Here is a 22,022-nt window from a genome sequence, read left to right as displayed (position 1 = left end):
ACTGGACGAAAGGGTGGTGGTGGCTAAGTCGGTGGGTCCTCGTGCTATGGAGGGACATCATCAGAAATGTCCTCGTAGGCCTCCTCCTCGGTAGATTGGGCGAGACGATATTAAGGAGGGTAGGTTCCCCGCCACTTTTCGATCATCCTCGTGCTAAGCATGCTCGAGATGCCTTGTGGAGACATCTGGCCAATGAGAGTTAAGAATGATTCTTGAGCTACGGTGCTGAGGAGCCCGAAGTGTCGAGCCAACCGAGTAACATAGGGGCCAATGGAGATGACCCCCTTCCTATGCCGCTCTGTCTGGTGCTGAATCACGAGGGCGATGAAATAGGCAAGGTCAATGATGTTCTCGTGCGACATACACCATAAAAAGTAGGCATCGTGAGTGTTGGCGATGCCAGTGCTCTCTCACCGTCCTGTAATCGTGTGAGCCAAAATGGCGTGTAGGTACCTCAAAGATGGAGGGAGAGCCGATGCCTTGGAGCGGCTAGGATTGTAGGTGGCCCCACCTGGTGCTAGTGCGTCCCAGCACCGTGAAGGAGAATGATGGATGTGGCGGTTGAGAGCATGTAAGTCATTCTCCTCCTTGAATTCTTCTGTATATAAACCCAGCGCCGTACCGAATTCTGGGATGCTGAACTGGCGGACTAACCCGCCTAGGCGAAATTGGACCGTACCGGGATCATCGTAGTTCGTCATTACAGTCTGAAGATGGAACGTTGAGCATAGTTCCATCGTGATCTCGAGGTATGCTGGCTCGATGATCCCAAAAAACAGCTCCCAAGGGTCGGTGGTTAGGAGGGCCCGAATCGCTTCAGCCAACTGAACTTGTTCTACTGCGGCCAGTCAATGCAGCGGTCCACAATTAAAGGTCGGGCTCGAAGTATTTGGTAAAGTTCTTCTTGGGGCCCACGAGGAAACTGCAGGAAAGGGTGACGAACTTCCACGGTAGGACCCGAGGAAGATGACGCTCCCTTCCTTTTATTGTAAGTGTTACTATATGGGTTATTTTGGGATCGAGAGTTATTGTTACCCATATATTAGACTTGTTCCTCCTCAATGCTAGGGTTGAAGGGTTGATACTCTGTGCATGCTCCTCCTCCATTCGTCTCGCACCTCATTACTGGATGTACCTGAGTAGAACCAAGTAAACCATCAATCTTTTTATTTAGAAGTTCTACCTAATTTGGCAGCATAGTAACCGAATCGATGTTATAAACACCTGCTGTTTTAGTTGGCTTAGTCCTCATGACTTGCCACTGATAGTTATTCAGTGACATCTCCTCTATAAACTCATAGGCATCTTCAGGTGTTTTATTATTGATGGTTCCGCCAGCAGCTGCGTCAACCATTTGTCAAGTCGAAGGATTCAGGCCATTATGGAACGTTTGAACCTGTAGCCAAAGCGGTAACCCATGGTGAGGGCACCTTCTCAGTAAGTCTTTGTATCTCTCCCATGCATTGTAAAGAGTTTCTAAGTCCATCTGCACAAACGAAGAGATATCATTACGTAATTTAGCCGTTTTAGCCGGCGAAAAATATTTTAATAGAAATTTTTCGCTCATTTGTTCCCAAGTAGTGATTGACCCTTGTGGTAATGAGTTCAACCACTGTTTAGCTTTGTTTCTCAATGAAAAAGGGAATAACCAAAGACGAATGACATCATCAGAAACACCATTAATTTTAAAAGTATTGCATAGTTCCAAGAAGTTTGCTAAGTGAGCGTTAGGATCCTCGTCCTGCAAACCATCAAACTGAACAAATTGCTGTATCATTTGAATAGAGTTAGGTTTTAGTTCAAAAGTATTTGCAGCTACAGCAAGTCTAACTATGCTTTATTCAGTTCCTGTTAAAGAAGGTTTAGCATAATCATACATAGTGCGTGGAGTAGGATTTTGACTAATTGCAATTGCAGGAGGTAGCTGATTGTCTTGGTTTTCAGCCATCTCTTCGGTTGCGGGATGAGTATTCATCCTCTTGCTCGTTCTCTGTGTATCTTAAGCTTCGTTGTATTTCTCTTTGGTTTCTACAAACTATGCGATCGATTTCTTCGTCAAAAAGTAGTGGTCCTGACGGGTTTCTTCTAGTCATAAACTATAAAAACCTGCCAAGAGAAAGGAAAAAAGTAAATTAATAAATAATAATAATTAAATTAATTAAATTACAAGAAAAATAAATGGCTAAATTAATAAAAAATGAGCGTTCCTAATATCTTAGTTCCCCAGCAACAGCGCCAAAAACTTGATTGCATGATTTCGTGATAGGTTTTAAATATTTATAATTAATCATTCTTGAAACTAACTATTATTGCTATGTAGGCAAGTGTACCTATCAAACAGTAGTATAGTTTTAGCAAGACCAGATTGTCGAACCCAAAGGAACTAAAAGTACTAGTAATGATTGTCTTTTTATTATCTAGCCTAAGAATAAAGAGGTTTTTGTTTTAACTAACTAATTATCTAAACAAGAATTCACAGAGAATAGAATTGGGGAATTGCTTTTGGGAAAACCGATTGAATTAAGACAATACCTAAGGAAAAATCCACCTAAACTGTACTTGTTATTCTAGCTCTGAATCGGATGATTTATTCATTTAACTTGTTCCGTAGAGATCCCTAAGTTATGTTATTATCCCTATTCAAGACTAATAACGTCTAATCCCTAGATTGAATAATTGAGACCTTTCTCTAATTAACACCCTAGGGTTGCATTAACTCGATCTATGGATCCCCTTATTAGGTTTCACCCTAATCCGGTAAAATCTTGTCACCCTATGTCTAGACGCGCAAACAACTCCGCTTAATTATGACAAATGTACTCTTAGACAGGGTCTATTCCTCCTCAGAATAAGAGCTTATCTTGAATTAGTATCCTGGGATATCAAAACAAGAATTAAGAATACATAATTAAGAACAAGTTAAATATTTATCATACAATTCAAAAAATAATAACAAGATTCGTCTTCGGTTTCATTCCCCTTAGGTATTTAGGGGTTTTAGTTCATAACTAAATAAGAAAACATCTCAGAATAATAAAGAATACAAAACATAAAGAAAACCCATAACCCCTGAAGGGGAAATTGAGAGATCTTCAGTCTTGATGGTGAATCCAGCTTCTGAGATGGATCAATCAGATTCTTTGGAGTAATTCCTTACTCTCTATTCTGTGTCTCTCTTTTCTTCCTCCTCTAGGGTGTATTTATAGGCTCTGGAATGCCTAAGAGCCCTCAAAATTAGCCTTTTGTGAATTGGACTCAACTTGGGCTCGGCAGGAACAAGCCCGTGTGCGATTACTTCAGGCTGTGCTCGAGCCTGCCAAATTGATATGATGGTGTGGTCTGCCCGTGTGAAGAGGTCCAGGCTGTGTTGATTTCGTACTTTGGCCCATTTTCTCCGTTTTTGGTCTGTTTCTCGTTCATTTCGCTCTCCTATGCTCTACTAAGTATAAAACATGAAATTAAAGCATTAAGAGCATCGAATTCACCAATTCTAATGGGAAATCATCCATAAAATGCGTTAAACATGGGGTAAAAATATGTATAAATTACGGTTTATCGTAAGTGTATGTGTGAATAAGGGTGGCAAATGGCTTGGTAAATAGCCTTATTATTTTCCACACAGGTAGACACACAGGCGTATGCCTAAGCCGTGTGTGACACACGGTCAGCCCCATGGGCATGTGATCGACTGTGTGTCCCCTGCACTTAAATTGTTAAAAAATAGAATGCTCAGTATCAAGCACACGGCCTAAGCACACAGGCGTGTGTCATGGCTGTGTGACTTCAATTTGTTCTTTGGTGACAAACAGAGAGTTACACAGGTTAGGGATATGGGCGTGTGTAAACACACGGCCTACCCGCATGGGCGTGTCTCAAGCCACACGGGTGTGTGACCCCTGTTTTAGCAAAAAAAATTTAAGTGTCGTAAAATAAAATTTTCTAAGGTTCTCGATTTAGTCTCAAACCACTTCCAAAGCACATTTTGGGCCTCGTAGGCTTGTATTAAGAACTTTATGATTAAATGTAAAAATTTTGAATTTGATGCCAAATTTTATGGCTTAGAAATATATGTTTGCTTGTGTTTAAGTCTAGTAACGCCTCATACCCTGTTCCGACATCGAATACGGGTAAGGGCTGTTACAATTACCATGATCGAGATAAGTAACTCAAAAATCTTTAATACCAATTTGTTAAAATAAAATGTTGATAATGACAATGTATCGCAAAGAAAAGAAAGAAAAATAGAAGACACAGATTTTACGTGGAAACCCTTTTGAGAGAAAACCATGGGCAGAGGAGAAGAAAATTTACTATTTTGAATTCAAAATTAAAACACAATGAGTATAGACTACGTCTATTTATAGGTTTAAAAAACCTTATTCTAATCGACATCTAATAGAAGTAATGCAGTAATGTTAAAACACCTTATTCAACTCAATATCAAACAAAGGAAGTAAACTTCTATACGGATTCTTCTTATGCATCTTATACTGTACTGTAGGAGCCCTCAGCCTTTGCCTTCATGGATCCTCTTGCCACTTTTATTTTGTTTTAATAAGAATTTGGGTCACAACCCTAATAGAGAGTATGTTCATCAATTTAAAAGTAAGAAATTAGTATATGAAAGTGAAGAAAATTAGAAGAAAAGATAATGATAGTGAGGAAAATGAGAAAGAAATGGAAGTGAAGAAAAAAGGAAGAAACTCTTGACAAAAGGTAAGTTCCCATATGAACCATACTTCTATTAAATAAATTGAATTAAATATGTTGAAAATAAAATGTACGAAATGTGTATTTTAATCTAAATTCTTAAAATAGAAGGTATGTAATGAAGCATGACATATAGAAACTTGAAATACTAAGCTTTCAAATAAGAGATAATATGATGTGTGTTGTAAAAAGAATTAAGAATTAAGAATTAAGAATTAAGAAATGACCATGTTCTCTACACAAAAATATGAGTGATTAAATTTAATAGAAAGCAAAGGGATAAAGACTATGAATGATTAAATGAAAATAATGTAAAGAACCATGGAAAAGTTGAGAAATTTACTAAAAACAATTGTGGACAGCAACAGTGACTCTAATTTGAAAATTCACCAAACATTTTAGAAATTAATTTAGAGGTTGAATAAAATATGAAATTAAAGCTTAACGAGTCTAGTTTTGCACAAAATAAACAGTGCAAACAATAGAATTATATAATGTGAGATATAATAATTTTTGTAAGATAAGGTTAGAATGATTTCGGGTTCCCCTATTCTGACTTTGAAAAATTATTACAAATTGTACAAAACTGTTAAGGAGATGAAATTTATATGACTAAAACCTTAGTGGTTTTATTTTCAAAGGAAACAAATAGTAACATAATTTGTGCTCTTCACTAAAAGATATTTAATTTTTAGTGAAGAAGGATTAAAGCTGCCTAGCAACAGAACAAAGTAAGGTTTGAGGAAAAAACTGTATTAATTGGCTTATATGGAAATTATAAAATTTTTATGGTAAAAATTTCATTGAGCCTAGCTTCAAAAACAAAAAGCAGATCCTAATTTTGTTTTCTTTAGAAAAAGATAAAAAATAATTAATTATACATGTGATTTGTATAATCATAATTAATGTTACATGAAAGCATGTTATATACTAAAAGCAAAAAAATCTTATATATGTACAATAAGGATGTGGAATAGAGTGGAGGAGGAGGGGAAAATAGTAGAAGGATTGTAATATTATAAAGTTGTTATAAGGGTTGGAATGACTAATACATATGAGAAGTTTAAAAGAATTGATGAGATAATAAGTGAATAACGGTTATTTGATGTGACATCAAATGTTAGTTAATAAATTGAAGTATTGTGTTGAAGAATATATTGATTCGATTAACTAAATTGTGAAATATATAAGCTATTTTAGATCATAAATAGTTCTAATCTGAATTCAATTGTTACGATAAGAGTGAAATTGTCTTCAATAATAAATTAATATGATTAATTGATTTAAAAAATTTTTAATTACTTCAGCAACAAATGTGATGTCCTGGTACCATGACTCGAAAATCGAGTCGAGTATGAGGGAGTTTGATAATTCTTGAAAAGAGTTATATTTCATTCCTTTAGACCTAGCTAATTGCTTGTACTTAGGTATATTTAGTTGCATTTTAGGACATTTTATTAGTATTTTTCTCAATTGCATTAGGAGCTTGGACTGTGTTTAAATGTTAGGTACTTTTAATTGCATGTGGAAGGGTTGTAGGTATAGGATGTGGAGAAAGAAATAAATGAGTGAAGATTTGCTAGAGCAAAAGGTTGGATAGTTTACCAATTTGTATGCCGGGGCAATTCCAGGAAGATGATCGACTCAACACTTAACGCATACTAATCTCAGCCCAACTCTACTTGTACCAGAAAAATCTACCTAAAAAAGAGGAGAAGATGTCATGGGCTGTTGGATTTACCTTAGGGAAAAAGATTATAAAAAGCCAAGGGAGGAAACCCTAAAAGGGGCGAATAAAAAAAGAGGAGAGAATCTTAGGCAAACACAAAAGTGTATGGACATTCGGAGGCAACAGTAGAAGGTAGCAGCTGATTCGAGAAAGAAAGAGAAAGCCAAAGGCAGTCCCTCTCAGCCACCACAGGACACTATGTTGCTAGATTGAGAATTGGTTTGGTGACAACCATCTTCCTAAGTTCTTTCATTATTTCTTATTCTATTATCCTATAAATTGATTTGATCGAAATGATGTTGGATGCTTTTTTGAACTTGAATTTTAATCTCCAACCCATGAATTAAATCTCATAGGGTTGAGATTACATGATGGAACTTTTATTTCCTTTAATTTTTGAAGCAAATATTTGATTTAATCTACTGTTTCATTCAATTGCTTTTATTTTCTAACTATATGTGTACATTCTCTAAACATGGATGAGTGTGCAATATGCCCATAAACTAAATCTAATTCTGAAAAGGTGGATTAGTTGGACTGAAATTGAATGATACAAGTGGAAATTTGACCGAATACTGTACCAAACTCTAGACATAGAGCAAGGTTTGTATAGAATGAAGACAAAACAAGTTTAGTGCTAAGGCCTATAGAAAAATGCCAGGTAACTTGATATCTTGCTCTTGAAAGAAGCATGTCACTTTAGGTCTCTTTTGGGTAGTAGGTTAAGTACAATTTTGCTGACGCATTATTGAAAGTAAGGGCAAATTCTAGTAATCCCAACCTTCCAATCAACATCGTAGATCTTCTATCCTTTGCCGTAGTATCTTTGCCATAGCATTCTTAATTGTTTATTTATTCGTTCATATTTTATTCTCGTAATTGTTCTCGTAATTTCCATTTTGTTTTTTACTCTTGCTTTGCCTTAACATTTTCCAATATTAGTCAATATATATTTTGTACTTATCCTTATTATTTTAACTTACCACTACATACTTACTCGGTTCTGCCATAACATTAGTCATTATCATAACTTGACCATTTCTATACCTAATCCGGTCTCTGTGGAGACAATCTCACTTATCACTTTATTACTTGATTCGACATGTATACTTGAACAATTCACATATATATTCACACATGACAAGTTTTTGGCGTCATTGTTGGGGATCGACAATTTGGTGTAATTTGGTTTGGTTATTTTACTTAACTCTGTTAGTTTTATTTAACTTAGTTATATTTAATTTCTACAGGTTTGTCATCAGTGTATGAGAAGAGGCATTTCTGCTAACAAAGAATATCCTTTTGACTCAGATATCGAAAGAACTTGTAACACCCTTAACTCCTCTTCGTTGTCAGATTAGGGTTATAAGCATTACTAACGAATCAAACAATTAATTCAATCATAATCAACATATAAACTAACTAATAACATTATAATATGTAAGGGTAGGTCACGACAATCTAATACTTTCATGCTAGATTCTTATACATTCGAATAATAAATTATGCTATACATTTCTAAACTTGGTTTTCCACTATCTACACTCTTATAACTATTTATACATTGCTAAACTTAGTCTTCCACTTTCTACACTCTTATCACTATTTATCCCTTCTAGAATGTCAGAATTTGGATACATATAAGACTATTCCAATTATTAGCATCAGAGTATTAGTCCACACTCTGTCTACGATTATCTTTTTAATTTATCTTTGATGATGTTAGTGGAATGCACTTAATTTAGGTTTTATAATCCAGGCCGTGCAATTCTCTGACTTGGGTCACACGCCCATGTGTGTTGCCCGTGTGTGACACACGCCTGTGTGGCTAGACCGTGTGCACCCAAAAGTACCTTAAAACTCAAGTTTACCAATTCCTACTTACTGGGGCACTAAGCAACTAAATTACCAATCATTTAACCTATCCAAAACACGATTAAAAATGCCCAAAATACACCAAATTTATCACCTAATATTCCTAACCAATATATCCTCATTGGTACCACATTTTATATGTTCAAATACATCAACAACACATCACAAATTCAAGACTATCATTCATATCACACTTACCATATTTGAACTAACTTTCAAACTTCTAAAGTTACCAAATATGAAACTAAACACATACCAAGCATTATGCTAAGCTACCAACTTTAAACTATCACATACCAAAATATAAACTAGGCTAGCATACCAACATAGCCTCAGTTACAACCATATACACATTTAACCATCATTTCACTAGCAACTAAGTTAACCACATCTTGTAAACGATATCAACAAAACACTCCCTAGGTACATGCCATTACAAAATGAAATATCACTACAGTTGAGCTCGGGATTTGTGATTTGATGCTGAGTCGACAACAATTCAAGCAATACTTAGCTTGCACATAGAAAATAAAACCACATACTGAGAAAAACTAATTAATATTCCTATAATCTGAGTAACATAAACTTGATGTAAGTATTTAAAATGCAAAATGTAACAAGTAAGCTATGTTCATGAGTTTCAATTCAATAGTATAATTTTTGCTCATTCCTTATTCATATCTACTAAGATTTTCACATGTTCAAATATATAAGTATATATCAATGGCATTTTATTAAACATTTGAATACATCATCTCATGCAATGGCATGATTCATATCTTTGATCAATACTTGAATTCATTCAAGTTTCACATATCAATTCATCAATTCATATTTCATTTCTCATCACATAATCATTTCTCATATTTTTCATTTCAATATTTTCTTATCTCATATTCATTTATCATCTTTGCCATTTCAAAATCAATCATATAAATTATTATTTTATTTTCCCCCATTAACACGACACGGACTCGGACGGATACACGAATCCAACCAACACACCAATTTTGCACCGAGTGCCTCATCGGATAAATCTGAAGTAATAACTGCGACTAGCCTATATAAATTGATACATAGTGTCTTATCGGTTAAACCGAAACAAATTGACACCCAGTGCCTCATCGACTCGAGGTCAAAGTAATCCCTAAACTCTTCATTTCTTATGATATGCCATCTATATCTGACTTAGTCTGATAAAGTTAATAGGGTTTCATTTCATTTTTCAATACAACCAATGTCTCAATTTCATGAATATATATCATCACATATAAGCATATATTCAATTTGATAAAAATCACATTGTTCTCAATACACATATATTCAAAAGCAATACATCTCATAATATAAAAAATCAATCTATTTCATTTCAATTATTAATTTAATTCAATTCCCAAGTACCAAAATACTCACCTCAAATGCTTCCCATATGCAAACAATTATATATGCAATAATCTACTATTTAATTCGGATTATAGAAACACAAATTGTGATTTTCGAGCTATTTGACGTTGATTTTACCCTTCCTTTTTTACTCGAGGATTCCGGTACGACATTAGCTACAAAATAAAACAATTAAATCACATTAATACTACACATTTCAATTTAACATTAAATTTAAATTTTCACACTATATTTTACTTATTTATCAATTTAGACCTTAAACCGAGACTAATTTTAACCTTCACAATTAATTTCATATTTTTATACTAATTTCACTCTAGACCAAATTTAGCTTCCTCTTTTCTAATTTGACCCCATAATTTTGAATTTTTCACAATTTAGTCCCTATTGTTCAAAATCAACAATTAATTCCACAATTTAGTCCTTTTCCATTTCTAACTTAAAAATCTTATTCCCTAATATTTAAACTATTCAACAATGTTAACATCTAAAATCTTGAACAATACTAAAAATTATAATATGGGTCAGGTAACCCTGAATATCGAGATTTCAAAAATATAAAAATTACAAGTGTAGGGACTAAATTGCACTAACCAATTTGGATTTAAACTTCAAACCCCCAAAATTACAAGTGTATGAAACATTATATGAAGCTTGGGAAAGATTGAAAAACTTAATTCAGAATGTTCGATGCATGGATTTCAACACTAGACTCAGATGGAGATATTCTATAATGGGTTGAATGCACATACGAGGATGGTAGTTGATGCTTCTGCCAATGGTACTTTGTTAGATAAATCTTATAATGAAGCATATGAGATTTTGGAAAAGATTGCCAACAATGATTATCAATATCATACCATAAGAGTTGGGATGGGCAAGAGAGCTGTTGGTAGTATAGAGTTGGATGCAATCACTTTGTTGACAGCCCATTTATCTTTTTTGGCTAATATGATTAAAACAATGAAAAGGCCTACTACAGTCTAGGAGATAAAATTACTCAAACTATTGTCTGTTTATTATGGTGAAGATCATGTGTTTGATGAATGCCATCAAAATTAGCATCCGTGTGTTACATGGGTAATTTCCACTGGAACAATAACCCACATTCCAACACGTATAATCTTGGGTGGAATCAAAATCTAAACTTTAGTTGGAAAAATCAAGGTACGAGGAATTTTAACAATATGGCAAGACAAAATGCCATCAATGCACCACCTGATTATGCTCTACCTATGCTGAAGCAAAATGTCCAGCAAGGTCAGCCATCAGTTTCATCATTATTATTATCATCAATTGAAGCCTTACTAAAGGAATATATGCTAAGAATGATGTTATAATTTAGATTCAAGCTGCGGCTCTCCAAGCTGATGTTGTAATTTAGATTTAAGTTACGTCTCTCTGAGCTCTTAAGAAACAAGTAAGGCAAATAGCGAATGCTATAAATTCGAAACCATATGGAGCATTACCAAGTGATACTGAGAATTTAATATCACAAGGGAAAGAGCAGTGCAAGGTCATCACTCTTAGAAGCGGAACTCAGTTTGATGATGTTTCTCAATATGCCACGGTAGAAAAGGATAACTCGAATAACGACTAAGTAAAGATCCCAAAGTCATCTGAAAAACATATTAAACCTAAAAAGGGTAAGTAACCAAATGTTGTGGCAAAATCAAAACATTTTGTCAATAAGAATGCCATAACAAAACAATATCAGCAACCTAAAGCATGATCACCTTTATCTTTTCCTCAGCGATTTCATAATTCACAATAGGATATTCAGTTCAAAAGATTTTTGGAGGTTTTGAAGCAACTCCATATCAAGATACCTTTAGTAGAAGCTTTGGAGAAAATGCCCAGTTACGTAAAATTTATAATAGATATATTGTCAAAGAAGCGCATATTGGGAGAATTTGAGACTATCGCTTTCACTGAATGGTACAATAATGTTGAATAATAAATTTTCTCTAAAGTTGAAAGACCCAAGAAGTTTCAGTATCCCATATTCAATTGGAAATCATTATGTTGGTAAGGCATTATGTGATCTAAGAGCGAGTATAAATCTAATGCTTATATTTTTAGAAAGCTAGGAATTGGAAAAGCAAAACCTAGTACGATTACGTTGTAAGTGGCTGACTGATTCGACGCGCATCTGGAAGATAAAATTGAAGATGTGCTGGTAAGAGTAGATAAATCTATTTTTCCTAGGGATTTCCTTATTTTAGAATGTGAAGCTGACCAAGATATGACAATTATTCTCGGAAGACCTTTTCTTGCTACTAGCAGGACTTTAATTAATGCACAAAAAAGCAAACTGACCATGAGGGTAAATGATCACCAAGTTACCTTCAATATGTTTAATGCTTAAAAAATGTGATGATGTTAATAATGAATGCCACACCATTGGGTTGATAGAAATAGTAGTGAAGGAATTCATCAGATATTGCCATAACAATTCTAACAGTGGCGAAGACTCACTTGAGTAGAGTGATGCAGCAAGTTTTGAGGAATTAAATGAATTTATGGAAGCTAAGCAGATAGTAGATAAACTAGGGAAGAGGTTTGAACCCTTGGATTAATCAAATCGACCTTTCAATCCTCTTAAACCTTCTATAGAGGAACCTCCTACACTAGAGTTACAACTTGAAGTATACATATTTAGGCAAAAACAATATTTTTTCGATAGTAATTTCTACGAAGCTGACACCTGAGAAAGGGGCAAGGTCGTTAGAAGTTCTTCGGCGATTTAAGAAGGATTGAGATGGATCCTGGTTGATATAAAGGGAATTATCCCTGCCTTGTGCATGCATAATATTTTTTTGGAGGATTGCCCTAGCAATTCCATTGAACAATAGAGAAGACTAAATCCAATTATGAAAGAATTTTTCAAAAAAGAGATTATTAAGTGGCTTGAAACTAACATTATTTACCCTATTTCAAACAGTTCATAGGTGAGTCCTGTGCAATTTGTACCTAACAAAGGAGGTGTCATAGTGGTACATAATGACAACAATGAGCTCATACCAACTCCCACTGTCACGGGATGGAGAGCATATATGGATTACCACAAGCTTAATAAGAAAACTAGGAAAGATCGTTTTTCCCCTATCATTCATTGATCAGATGTTAGATAGATTAGCTGGGAAAGCTTTCTACTGTGTTTTGGATGGTTATTCGGGATATAATCAAATTGCCACAGCCCCCAATGGCCAAGAAAAGACAACTTTCACATGTCCATATGGTACTTTTGCATTCAGATGGATGCCGTTCGGGTTATGTAATACCCCAGGAACTTTTTAATGTTGTATGATGGCCATATTTTCTAACATGGTGTAAAATTTTCTTGAAGTCTTCATTTTTCTGTATTCGGGAATAATTTTAAAGATTGTTTGAAAAATCTGGAATTGGTTCTATGCAGCTGTAAAGAAACGAATCTTATTTTAAATTAGGGGAAATGCCACTTCATGCTTCGTGAATGAATTGCCTTAGGACATAGGATATCACAGAAAGGAATTGAAGTGGACAAAGGAAAAATTGAAGTGATAGAAAAGTTGTCACCTCCCACAAATCTCAACGGTATTAGAAATTTTTTAGGTCATGCAGGTTTTTACAGAAGATTCATTAAGGATTTTTCAAGGATATCTAAACCCTTGTGCACTTTGTTAGAGCAAAATAAACTTTTCAATTTCGATGAATAATGTTTGGTAGCCTTTGAGGAGTTAAAGAAAAAACTTATAGCAACACCAATTGTAGTAGCTTCGGAACGGTCATTGCCTTTTGAACTCATGTGTGACGCTAGTGATTATGCTGTGAGAGCCATGTTAGGGCAAAGATAAGAGAAAATACTGTAGGCAATATACTATGCTAGCATAAATTTATCATAAGTACAGCTTGACTACACCACCACGGAAAAGGAGTTATTGGATGTGGTGTTCACGTTCGATAAATTTTGTTCTTATCTAGCTTGTATTAAGGTCATAGTCTACATAGATCATTCTGCTATTAAGAATCTAATGAGTAAGAAAGATACTAAGCCGAGGTTGATTAGGTGGATACTATTGCTGTAGGAGTTTGACTTGGAAATTAAAGATGGAAAGAGACTGAGAATCAAGTGACTGATCACTTGTCAAGGTTAGAATTTGAAAGTGAAGGTGATCATGATACACTTATTAAAGAAGAATTTCTAGACGAACAGTTGTTAGTTGCCATGGCATTACCTTGGTATGCTAACATAGTGAACTATTTAGTGAGTGGTGTGTTGCCACCTGATCTCAACAGTCAAAGAAGACGAAAATTTTGAATAGAATATCACCCTCAAACCATCAGACAAGCTAAAATTTTGAACAAAGAAATTACTTTTTTTATTAGAAAAGTGGTAAATCCTACTCGTAAGTTTAAGGATGTCACCTTTTAAGCTTGTCTATGGCAAGCCATGTCACCTTCCTATAGAACTTGAGCACAAAGCGTTTTGGGCTATTAAGAAGCTAAACATGAATTGGGTCACTGCTAGTAATAAAAGGTTGTTAGAATTGAATGAAATGGAAGAGTTCCAAGAATAAGCATATAAGAATGCTAAGCTGTACAAGGAAAAGACCAAGCGTTGGCGTGATAAAAGAATCATGTCATGGCAATTTGAACTAGGACAACAGGTGTTGTTATTTAACTCTATGCTCAAATTGTTTCCTGTTAAATTAAAGTCTCGTTAGTCAAGTCCTTTTGAAGTAGCCCAGGTGTATTCTCATGGAGTTGTTAATATCAAAGATTTGAAAATGGGGGTCACATTTAAAGTTAATGGGTAGCACTTAAAACACTACTGGAGTACTCATGTGGATCGAGATAAGAACTCCATTGATCTCCGAGATGTTTGAGCTAACAATTTCTTTTATCTGTATTTTTTTAATTGATTTACTTTAATTTTATTTTTAATACTTATTTAATACTATTTCCATTTCTGTTCTTATTTTTGAATAGTTCTTTTCTAGAGACAGAATAAAGAATATGAACTAAGTAGTTGCGATATTAAGTGGAGTTTGTCGTAGCATTGCGACAAACTGAGAAATAGGTAACGTAAGGATGACCAAACAGATAAGTCCATAGGGAGAGATTTGTTCTTTTGTTAGCTGGGCCAATTTGTATTACTTAGGAGCCCATGGAAGAGCAGTTAAAGTTTTTGTTTATAGATTATGGTACTTCACATTTTTCCCCCAAAATCCTCTTAATTTCCTTTTTTCCTCCTCCACGTCATGCAACTTCCCTAGCACATTTCACTTTTGTTGAACTGTTATCACTATCTCCTTATTTTTCTCTCATCAACTGCTCACGTCTCTTAAGTTTTCCTTAAAATTTTCATTTTTATTACTTTTTATCTTCAATCTCTCCTATTTTTTCTTCCACTACATTCTCTAAGATTTCTTCCAGCTTTCTTCAGTGGCTCACATCAAAACTACCTCCAAAACTGTTGGATCATCAAGGGCTGGTGTTACTTAGCCAAAGACGTTCTTTAACAGTGCCGCAGCCATAAGATACAATAGCAACATTGCAAAGCGCCCTTTCTGTTTTGAGCAAGGGTTCTTATTTAAAGATGAACTATATATGGGATATGATGAATCTGTGTCTTTCATGGTAGAAAAACATAATTGAAATATTTTTTGTTTGCACCTCGGAAACATTTTAGGAAAAATTGTTTAAGAATTTTATGCCTATGTAAACTCTCCAGATTCCCTTTTTATCTATGTAAAAAGTACTTCAGTTCCTTTTGATGAAGACCATATTATTGCACAGTTTGGTCTTGCAGGTATCCAAGATGAGCACACATCATTTGTTGAAAGTATCACTGCTGAGGTTTTAAAGTAAGTGTTGGAAGATTTATGTATTGAAGGAACATGATGGACTATTTCTAGTTAGGAGTGTTATACTATCGAGAGGGCTTTGTTGAAGCTTATTGGGAAAATATAGTATCATTTTTTAAGGAGCCGACTTATGTCGTCTACGCACAATACAACTATTTCAAAAAAAAGAATGTTTTTGTTACACTTCACTATAAAATGGAGAAGGATTAATGTCAAGAGGATTATTTTTCAAGAAGTACATCGGTGTGCTGAGAAGAATGCGAGTGGTTTAAACTTTCCCTCACTTATTACTGCTTTACGTCGAATCGCCTGAGTCCCTTTTAATGCGGAGGAGGATATCACCTCTAACAAAGGTGGACTGACCAGGACTATTTTTGCTAAGATCCAGGGTACTGGTGCTACTACGACAACTCAGCAGAGTCATGCCACCACTTCCTTTACTACACATACTCCCACAACAACACCTCCAGTTTCTCGTAGCTCCTTTAAATAGTAAATAGTGCATCCTTGAAGCAATTAGAGCAGATGATTCTCCCTTTTTGAAACCCAATAGTTTCACCTGACTAAGGAGATGACACATGCCTAGCAGCAGCAAGCTGAATATTGGGCTTATGTGAGGAGTAGGGATTTGGCTCTAAGAAAATCCCTGCAAAAGAATTTTACAAAGCCAATGCCAAAATTTCCTATCTTCCCAACCATCTTACTCGCATTTCTTGATTTTGCCAAGGAGCCCACTCAAGCTGCTACTGAAGCACCCACTCAACTTGCTGTTGAGACACCTACTCAAACTGCTATGGAATAGCCCAAGAAGACGGCGCCCCTAAATGCTAAGACGGTGGAAGAAAGAGAAAAGGATGATACTGCCACCACTGCCACTACTAAAGGGAAAAACCCTGTTACACCTTCGCCACCAGCTCCTGTAACTGTACAGGACCGTGACATAGATCGTATGATCGATGAACTCGCAAAAATTAACAAGGAGAGGAAGAATTGACTCCCTCGAAAGAGGAAGTGGCAATACAAAGTCAGTGCTCGAAAATCCACTTGTTGGGCAAAATAAAGTATCTACATGCTAGTCCAAGCCAGCTAAGTTTTTTTTTCTTTCTTTCATGCATCATGCATTTCATTTCTTTTGCTATGGTATTTGTTGTAAAAATTTCTCTTTTGGTTGTTCTTTTATATATCTAATCATACATTGAGGACAATGCATCCCTTAGGTTTGGGAGAGTGTTGTGCATTTTAGGTTGCATGTTATATTTAGTATGTACGATCATTTTAGTTTAGTTGAATCTACTTTTCCACGACAATGTAACTATTACATACTGTTTGCCTATGAGGAGTACAATTTGTACTTATGATGTTTGATGATGAGCTAAGATTCTTCAATACACTTAGAACATGTGACAGTGGATTGGGTGAATTTAGCTTAGGATTGGTTGCTTGAAAATTAATTTCTAAAAATAAGATGTCTTATACTCAATTTTTTCGAGTTGTAGTGAGTATCTTCTAATGAACTTAAGGACTATTGAAGCCAAAATTCAGTCATTTTGCTTTGGCATTATTAAATAAAGGACAGTAGGCACTCTAATGCTTAGAATTGCTGAGTGAGTCAGCACCACTTTGTTTGCTCCATCATGTTGTTCACTAGAAAGGTGAGTTTAGGTAAGAGTGTGTAATAGAAAGTAAATAAATTAGGGGCAGTTCGCTATAGTAACGAGCTGAGTAGCTAAGGAGGTAGTTCGGTGTATGCTCCATTGTGATTATCAAGCGAAAAAATTTTGTGACATGCTAAATCCCTATTATAGTAATATTATATGAAAAAACATGCTAAATCCCCTATTATAATAATATTATATGAAACAAAAACACAACTGTAAATGGTTTATACAAGTATGATTAAGAGCAAGAGTGACTTGAGTTTAGGTAACAAATGAACTGAATAAGCTAGGAGATATTTATTATGGCCACAACACACATGGAACTTAGAAAATCTTATTTTTAGGGAACAATTTTCTACACTACCTTTGTTAAATCAAACCTTTGTAACTTGAACATGTTTTTTTTAAGAGAAGATGGCTGAAAACTGATGTATATATTAGTCTTCGAATAGATTAACAATACAAGATAGGTATATGTACTAGTAATACTGCTACATACATGCATTTATGCATATATTGCTTGAGGATAAGCAATAACTTAAGTTTGGGGGTGTGATAACTCTTGAAAAAAGTTATATTTCATTCCTTTAGACCTAACTAATTGTTTATACTTGGGCACATTTAGTGACATTTTATTAGTATTTTTATCAACTGCATTAGGAGCTTGGACTGTGTTTAAATGTTAGATACTTTTAATTGCATGTGGAAGGGTTGTGTTTGGTGGTTTGGTAGGTGCAGGATGTGGAGAAAGAAATAAATGAGAGAAGGTTTGTTGGGGCAAAAGGTTGGATAGTTTGCCAACTTGTATGCCATGGTAATTCTAGGAAGATGACCTAGTCAACACTTAATGCATACTAGCCTCAGCCCAACTCTACTTGTACTAGAAAAATCTGTCTGAAAAAAAGGAGAAGATATCATGGGCTATTTGGATTTACCCTAAGGAAAAATATTATAAAAATCCAAAAGAGGAAACCCTAAAGGGGGCAAACAAAAAAAGAGGAGAGATCCTTAGGCAAACACAAAAAAGTGTGGAGATCCGGACACAACAATAGATATCTTGGGTAGTTGGATTTACCCTAAGGAAAAATATTATAAAAAACCAAAAGAGGAAACCCTAAAGGGGACGAACAAAAAAAATAGGAGAGATCCTTAGGCGAACGCAAAAGAGTGTGGAGATCCAGAGGTAACAATAGAGGGTAGCAGCTGAGTAGAGAAGGAAAGAGGAAGTTGAAGGTAGTCCCTCTCAGCCACCATAGGACACTGTGTTGCTGGATTATAGATTGGTTTGGCGACAACCATCTTCCTAAGTTCTTCCATTATTTCTTATTTTGTTCTCCCATAAATTGATTTGATCAAAACAATGTTGGATCCTATTTTGAACTTGAATTTTAATCTCCAACCCATGAATTAAATCTCATAGGGTTGGAATTACACGATGAAACTTTTATTTCCTTTAATGGTTGAAGCATATATTTGATTTAATCTACTATTTCATCCAATTGTTTTTATTTCCTAACTGTATGTGTGCATTCTCTAAACATATATAAGTGTGTAGTATGCCCATAAACTAAATCTAATTCTAAAAAAGTTGGATTAGTTGGACTGAAATTGAATGATAAAAGTGGGTATTTGACCAAATACTGCACCAAACTCTAGACATAAAGCAGCGTTTGTATAGAATGAAGACAAAACAAGTGTCGTGCTAAGGCCTATAGACAAATGACAGGTAACTTGATATCTTGCTCTCGAAAGAAGCATGTCACTTTAAGTCTCTTCTCGGCAGTAGGTTAAGTACAATTTTGATGAGGCATTATTGAAAGTAAGGGCAGATTCTTAGTAATCCCAACATTCCAATCAACATCATAGACCTTCTATCCTTTGCCGTAGTATCTTTGCCATAGCATTCTTAGTTATTTATTTATTTGTTCGTATTTTGTTCACGTAATTATTCTCGTAATTGCCATTGTGTTTTTTACTCTTGCTTTGCCTTAACATTTTCCAATATTAGTCAATATACATTTTGTACTTATCCTTATTATTTTAACTTACCACTACATACTTAACTCGATTTTTCCATAACATTAATCATTACCATAACTTGACCATTTCTATACCTAATCCGGTCCTTGTGGAGACGATCTCACTTATCACTTTATTACTTGATTCGACGTGTATACTTGCAGAATTTGCATATCATATTCACAAGTGACAATGTTACCGGGTTCCTTGTCTAACTATGACATTATAAGTCTTTTCTCGTCACGATGACATTTGAACTACATCGCGACATCACATATTGTCTTGGAAATTTATACTGAATAATAAACTGCAATTTTTCCAACCAAGTTCTAACTTATTCAAATCTCATACCAACTAACAAATACAGTCCTCTAGTATCTACAAATGTACTTAACTACCTAATTCAACAATAAGCAATTGCTTTATAACCTTTAAGCTAACAATCTAATGTATTACTTTCCAAAACATACACATTCATGTCAAAAATCAACAAGACTTTCAAACTAGATTTAAGTTAATTTGCAATCCATATATAATAAATCAAGCTTATACATTAGTCTTTTGAAACACAAGTGTTTATAAACGTAATGTGTACCAAACTTGACTCAACCTAGGTACATGCCTTATAACTAACAAAAGAGATTTATACAAACATTGTTAAGTCCAGGATTCTAATTGGATGCTGAAGTCGATACTCGATATCTTACTTTGCACCTAAACTGCACACAGAAAACAAAATCATACACTGAGCAATAAGCTCAATAGTATTTCTATAATTTAAGAAGTAAAATACAAGTCAAGATAATTAAAACATTGAATCGACATGCCATTTAACCAAATACCAACATAACAACATAAGGTATCATTTAAGCCATACGATTCATTCTATACATATTCAATTAACCAATATAAAGATACACCAAATTAACATACCATGTCCTGAATCAAAGATTAATTCATTTCATTTTATTTCAATTCTTTATACTTATAAATTCGATTCTCATACTTTTTCATATTGGCAATTCAATTTATATAACATTATCAACCTTCCATTTTAAATCTCTACTAACTTGACTCAGAATCAAACAGATACATGGATCCAACCAACACACCAAATTTGGCACCTAATGCCTCATTGGATAATCCAAAGTAAATAGATTGCACCTAGTGCTCATCGGTATAACCGAAGTGAAAGTTGTGTCCAGCACTCGACACGTAGTCGAAATAACCCGTCTCAATCTATCCTATGGCATGCCAACTATGTCCGGCTCTACCCGAATAGTTAACAGGGTAACAATTTATCCAATTCATCATTTTGTTCCATTCACATTTCATCATATCAATTCATCGTTCCATTCATCAATGTATTACATAACATAACTTATCTCAACACAATTCAATTTTAATTTCATATTTCATCAAATTACGTTATTTTCAATTCTATTCAATTTAGTTCTCTATCTTGATAAACAAACATATTTGCACCAATTCAATTCAACTAACCAATCTCAACTTACCTTCATATCTTACCATGTAAAACAATAGAAATATGCAACAATTAAAGTGAGTTGAATTATAGAAATACAAATCTAACATTCAAGTTACTTATCATCGGATCTCATCTTTCATTTCCCTCTCGACGTTATTGTGTCGTATTTAGCTACCAGTTATAATCCAACAATACATAATATTAAATTCTAGCTCAAATCATAGTCAATTACAAAATTCATACATATTTTATAATTTATTCAATTTAGTCTCTAAAACTACGACTAACTTAACTTTCAATTTAAAGCTCCAAATCAAAATCCGATTTCACTATTACTCATTAGGGTATTCATATTTCTTATTTCTACAGTCAATTTTACATTTTATTTACTTTAGTCGCTAATGTACCAAACTATCAATTTAGCTTTACAATTTAGTCCTTTTTTCATATCTAATCTTAAAATTTATCAATTTAACACCTAAACCTTCAAGAAATCAATAACGAAAACTTTTAAAAATTTAATAATTTTATAAATTGGTACATGGGTTAGTTAAATCAAGGTCTCATGACTTCTAAAACATAAAAATTACATGAAAAATGACTAAATTAAACTAACCAATTGAAGATCAAAAGTTTGAAACCTTAGCTATGGCGTCAAGAGCTTTCTTCCTTCTCCAAATTCGGTTGAAAGAGATGACATCTCTTTCCTTCCACCAAAAAGTAACTTTTATAGTTGGATTAATTTATAAATTAATTTAATTAATTATGTTTCACTTTAATTAATCAATTTTTTTACTCGTTAAACCTAATAATATCCTACGGTACACTAGTTCTAAATTAAATATGGTTTTATTGATGTTTTGGTCCTCTAGTTAATTACAATTTAAGTCCTTAAACCATTTACTAATAAAAAATTATAGCGATTGGACATTACAATTTAGTCTCCGGGTCCTAATTAAATACAATTTCGGCTAAATTACTTATCCAAAATTTAATTCACCTATAAAATAACTCTTTAAATATCTATATTTAATATTTATGGACTCAATTTATGAAAATAGAGTCCCAAAACTACATTTTCTGAACTCACTAAAAATTGGGTCATTACATTACCCTTCAAGATGTGGATTCTAGATTATTAATATTTTTTTCTTTTTTCCATGTAGGACAAATTGATGCAAAATATTGATGCAATTATTAATTATCTTTGCTTGTTTATTTTTTAAATTGATGGGAATTAAATTACTTTTTCTTTTATGGATCAATTTACTCAATATTAAAATTAAAAT

General features: G+C 34.1%; 1 non-coding gene across 1 annotated transcript; it reads left to right on the top strand.

Moving 5' to 3' along the window:
* Window positions 1-1,412: 1,412 nt before the first annotated feature.
* LOC121208664 (small nucleolar RNA R71) lies at window positions 1,413-1,519 on the top strand. The gene has a single exon (XR_005903795.1). It is a non-coding gene; the product is annotated as a small nucleolar RNA R71 (small nucleolar RNA).
* The last annotated feature ends 20,503 nt before the right edge of the window (window positions 1,520-22,022 follow it).

The sequence above is a fragment of the Gossypium hirsutum genome, chromosome A10, assembly GCF_007990345.1.
Source record: "Gossypium hirsutum isolate 1008001.06 chromosome A10, Gossypium_hirsutum_v2.1, whole genome shotgun sequence".
Taxonomy (NCBI): Eukaryota; Viridiplantae; Streptophyta; class Magnoliopsida; order Malvales; family Malvaceae; genus Gossypium; species Gossypium hirsutum.
The sequence above is the reverse complement of the archived record's forward strand: the minus strand, read 5'-3'. Positions and strand labels throughout refer to the sequence as shown.